Here is a 5,421-nt window from a genome sequence, read left to right as displayed (position 1 = left end):
TATATATATATATATAAGATTGATGATTATTGTTTTTAAATATTTTGATTGAATACAGGGCTACGAAGATTTATAATCAATTAAAATTATTAATTAAGAAATAGAATAAATATATATTAAATTCTATTTAAATGAATATTTAATATAAATAATAAGATTCAAATCTAGCCCCTACTGTTAATGTTGGCATGCTTAATGAGAGATGACATAGGTAGTTCGGTCACCATAGGCGTGAGGAGAAAGTCCTGCAAAATGAGTGACCAGTTGTTCGATATGTACCATATATTTTATCTTAGTTTTTGTGGGTATGAATGCGATTGGAAATTGATGAAAGTTTGAGCATCCTCTCGTATTTGTTGGCATGTGTGAATATTCATTGATTGGATTGTTTTTGAGATCGTATTTTAGAAAGATTAATATTCTATATTTCAACTTTCTTATACTTGGTGTTTTTTTAAAATCTTGATATAGTTTTTTTTTAAATGATCTACTCTTTTTTTTTTCAGTGGCTTATTGAAAAAATTTTTAAAGTCTAATCTTTCCAAGGGTTACTGGACTCATTGTAACTTTGATAGGTGACTTGTTTTGTTAATGAAATTGATTAACAATAAGACTTCCCAAGTCTTCTAAAAAAGTGGCAGCTTATAGTTATAATTATATAATTTTCTTTTGATTGCACTGGCATTTGTACAGGGCGTATTTCTTCTAAACAATCCTTAATTAATGACAGGTTTATTTGAGTGTAATTTTTAAAAAATAATCCTCGACTAGAATGTTTTCATTCTGCTTAAATATGTTGAGTTTTGTCTTTATAACATATGGAGTTAACTTTGAAACAATTGGTTCAGGAGGGCCTTACAGCCACACTAAGCAAACTTCAGATTTTCTCTGTGGTATGTTCCTTGATCTTATTACTAGTGTTTATTTAATTGGGTAGAAATTAACTTGATATAAATTTTGAGTCACTTCTTTATTATTATTTATGATGCAATTAGGTTTGATTCTAATGGTTTTGATTTTTATTAAGGCAATTAAAAATTTATCTTGTTATTAGAGAAAACCTAAGAATTGATTCAAAATTTTATCATTGGATGCTATGTAAATTAATATTGGATCTGCCAGCTTATTAGAATTCTTTTATAAATTTGAGCTATGCATGCTTACATGTGCATGACTGATATACATTTCTACACAGTAGGCGCGTGCATGGGAAAATAGTTCTACTGAAAATAATTTGTGCTGAAAATTCTTTTCTTAATAATATTTTCGTGAAAGTATCCAGGTTTACTATTTTTGTTTGCTTGTTAGATGGTAAAGCTTTTTTATAGAGAAGGACCATGATAAAAAGGTGTAAAAAATTTTAGATTTTTTTTTTTGAAACGGAGTTATTGGCGTCTTACTAATCAAAATTGCATTCAGACTAACTTCAAGATGAAAGCTACGGGGCATTTTCAGTCTGAAGTTTTAGTGTGAATATATGTATACTCTTGATATGTCACTAGTTTTTGAGAGCTTTTGCTACAATGAAATTTGTCACCCTTGGCAAGCTAGGTTGAGGGTGAATGTATGGTTACTTTGGGCATAAATCAGTTGATTAGTTCTGGGCTCCATATGTATGTGTGTGTGTTTCTATATATATATATATATGTAAAGTTTATATTACTTCTTTTTTTTTTTGCTGTGGCAGAATTCCTTATGTTTGTGATTTTATCTTGAATTCACCCAGATTTGGAGCGTGAAATGCATATTCCTTGGAAATTTTAGATGGGCTTTCTTATGGCGAGGATCCCTTTAAATTAGGGTTTTATCTTGAATGAGTCCATCATTGGGGTTATAATCTGAAATATGTTTTCCTTGTAGTCTTAGAGGGCATTTTTATTATAAGGATGCCCTCCGGTTAGGATTTGCACTATCCGTACCCATCATATGAGAGTGTTGTATGAAGTAATTATCTTTATAATTGCGAGCTTGATTCTAGTGATAAATTGATTTATTTGTATTGATAATGATATTGCAAACACTTCTTGTTATGATATCTAATATTCGATCCCATAATTGAGTTGGGTGTTTCAAATTTGCAGTTGAGGTCTCATTAGCCTGGTATTTTGATCCAATTATAAAGTTATTGAATCTCTTGGAAGTTTTCTTTGGTTTCCATTACTGGGGCTTGTTGAACTGGAGAGGCTTCATAAGGCTAGCTAAACTATCAAATGTGTTGAGTAGGGCCTTATCTGATAAGGTTATCTATTCGGTTATCGGTAATCAAGAGCTCTAGGCTGGTGAATTTGCCATTCGCCAACTTTTTGGCTTTTTATCGAGGCTTTTGTAGCTTTGGAATTCTTTCTGCATCGCCTTTGAAACTTTCTAATCTGTTAGATATATTGAACATCAAGGGCTTATTTTTTGCGCATTTTAGATGCATCTAGAGTTGACCCTTTAAATTATTTTTTCTAATTACCTTATTTGTCATTGAGGTAGGACGTTTTAGAGTTTTTATTTGTAGGGGATTCTTCAATGATTTTGGTAACCAATTCAGTTGTGATATTCAATAATGACACCATATTTGTTAGAAGCCTACACAGACATGAATTTTTAGAAGCCTACACAGACATTAATTTACTTGTTAATGGTGGTTCAACGACTTAATATAATTTGATTTGTGTATGGTCGATCCAAAGAATATAGCTTAAACTGTTTTTCTTGATAGCCTCAATTTGATCTTTAGGTCTTGGTGTATTGGCATGCAAATCAAGACGTTTAATGCTAATACTAGTTGTGCAGCATTATCTTTTGCTTGTGAATTTTTCATTTTTAATTTCAGTGATGGTTAATTTTTACTTTATCACTTTGAGATCGACTCGAGAGCTTTCTGTTAGGTTGGCGCCTAGCCCAAGGGCAAATTAATCATTTGTACGCCTAAAGGGCAATTTAGTTTTTTTTTTTTTATTGTTTGGTATAAATAAACTTGTTATATCTAGGGTTAGTTTAATGAATAAAATTGGATTGTTAGTCTTAAGTTTAGGGTTTGGGATAGATTTCCTACCGATATTGTCGTGATTTGAGCTTACAGTTACACACAAAACAATATTGCACGTGACGACATATCCTGAGAAGGCCGCAAGGGATTGCGTCAAATAGAGATTCGATGTTTTCATCTTCTAGGCTGAGGGAATCACGACGAACAAAGACATGAAGCTCACATATTTTGGCAGCGCGCCGATCTGTGTGCATACAATTGTGTTAGGTGCTACCTGGGAAGTGATGATGGGATTGACGTGATTTGGGAACACGATTTTGAGTAGGGCTGTCAAAAAAGCTTGTTGTTCGCAAACAGTTCGTGTTCGACTCGTCGGGGAGTTCGTGTTCAATTCGTTCGATAAGCAAACGAATGAGACGAACATGAACATTTTTTTTTTCGTTCGGTTTATAAACGAACAAAACACAAACAATCATTTGTTCGATTGTGTTCGAGTTGTTATTGTTCAAAATATAAAATAATTTAAAATAATTATATATAAAAAATTTATCACATTTTTTATCATATTTTAAAAAGTTAAATCCTATAAATTATAATCTGATCTTCAAGTTCGTCTCTTAGTTTATATTAAATTCTATAATTTTGTATTTATCTTCAGGTTCATCTCTTAGCTTAAATATTCTTATATTTCGTTTAAATTTATTTAGTTTCTTTGAGTGAAACCTAATTTTTGGGAGGAGTGAAATCTATCAAATTGCCTCTACATCTAAATTTTTTTATGGATGAGATATGATATTATGGTTTTATTGTGAGTTGTGTTTCGATTATTTTGCATTTATGCTGTGATTCATACAAGTTTATGCATTAATTTCATATAGGTTTAAACTTTTGAAAGATCTCGAAAAATTCGAACAATACAAACAAATTTGTAAGATTTCGAACAATTCAAACAATTCGAATAATTCAAATAATTCGAACAGTTTGAACGTTTCAAAAAATTTAAACATTTCAAACATATTTCAAACAAATCAAATCGAACACAAACTGTAATTTCACGAATAATTTCAAACATGAGTCTATTTCAAACACACGTAATTTCAAACGAACCGAACACGAACACGAACACGAGCTCTGTTCGTTCGTGCTTGGTTCATTCACACCCCTAATTTTGAGGTACTGTTGTAATCAGGGCTAGTTGAGAAGAGACGATAGTATTTCAGGGTATAAAAATTTTTGCTTTTGAGATAGAAAGTTTTTTTAGAAGAGATGACAACAAAAAAAGTAGATGGTCTAGAGAAGAAATTAGAGGAAGAGATAAGTCAATTTAATCTGGTAAGAAAGGTTCAATTTTAATCTGGTAAGAAAGGTTCACCACCATTAGGGCTGCAAACGAGCTATTTCTAAGAAAGGTTCACCACCATTAGGGCTGTAAAAGTAGATTAAATAGAAATTTTAATCTGGTAAGAAAGCTCAGGCTTGGCTCGTGCTCGACTCGTTCGAAATAGCTCGTGTTCGAAATTGGCTCGTGAACAGTATGTTCGTATTCAACTCGATTTAAATATTCGTGTTCGTGTTCGGCTCGTGTTTGACTCGAAATTGACTCGAAAAAATTAAATTGAAAAAAATAGATGTAAAATGTGAGATTTGAACCTGAATCAAATGTATACAAAAGAAGACACTAACCCCATTACCATTTTAATTTCGAGCTAAAACGAGCCGAACACGAGCGAACAAAGAGTTGTTCGTGTTCGACTCATTTATAATTTGAGCTTTAAATACTTGTTCATGTTCGACTCGTTTACTTAACGAACGAACCGAACACGAGCTACTTAACGAGCCAAACATGAGCTGTTCGTGAACAACAAGTTTTTTTGACAGCCCTGACCACCATAAAGTTGTTCTCTTTTATGGAGAACCTATTGGAGGACCAATTCGAGAGCACGGGAGAAATTCAATGACAGAAATTCGAGAGAAGCTAAAGAGGCTTATTGAGATGCAATCCAAAATCCCACTGACAACTCAATTTGCAAACCCTAATCAAAGGTTGACGATGAATCCATGGCAAGAACGAAAGAGAAAGAGATTGAACGTGAGGAACATGAGGAAAACATCCATCATCACACCCCCCTCTTAGGGCTTCGATTGGGGGTGGATTAAAGATTTTTTTCACGACCGGACCCGGGGCCTGGAGTTAATCAAGACGTGAACCGACGGTCAGATCGTAGAAATCAATTCTTGCTAATCTATTTCTATCACAGACAGTTTAATATTCAAATAATATGTGAAAAAGCCACTAAAGAAATTAATTAAAATTAACAAGTAGAATTTTATACATTTACGTTTGTTGTTCTCGTCCTTTATACACTTTTGATTCCCTTCTGTTAATTTTATTCATATGCCTAAAACCTAAAAATATTATTAAAGCAACATGATGAGTTGTCTAA

The 5,421-nt window shown here is 32.5% G+C and overlaps 1 long non-coding RNA gene across 3 annotated transcripts in view; it reads left to right on the top strand.

Moving 5' to 3' along the window:
- The first annotated feature begins 830 nt into the window (after window positions 1-830).
- The window catches only part of LOC110036037, a 20,156-nt gene continuing 15,565 nt past the window's right edge, over window positions 831-5,421 (top strand). For all 3 annotated transcript variants that reach the window (XR_002295195.1, XR_002295196.1, XR_002295194.1), the window contains exon 1: window positions 831-893. This is a non-coding gene — a long non-coding RNA (uncharacterized LOC110036037). The remainder of the gene's footprint in view (window positions 894-5,421) is intronic.

The sequence above is a fragment of the Phalaenopsis equestris genome, unplaced genomic scaffold (genome assembly GCF_001263595.1).
Source record: "Phalaenopsis equestris unplaced genomic scaffold, ASM126359v1 Scaffold201778, whole genome shotgun sequence".
NCBI lineage: Eukaryota > Viridiplantae > Streptophyta > Magnoliopsida > Asparagales > Orchidaceae > Phalaenopsis > Phalaenopsis equestris.
The sequence above is the reverse complement of the archived record's forward strand: the minus strand, read 5'-3'. Positions and strand labels throughout refer to the sequence as shown.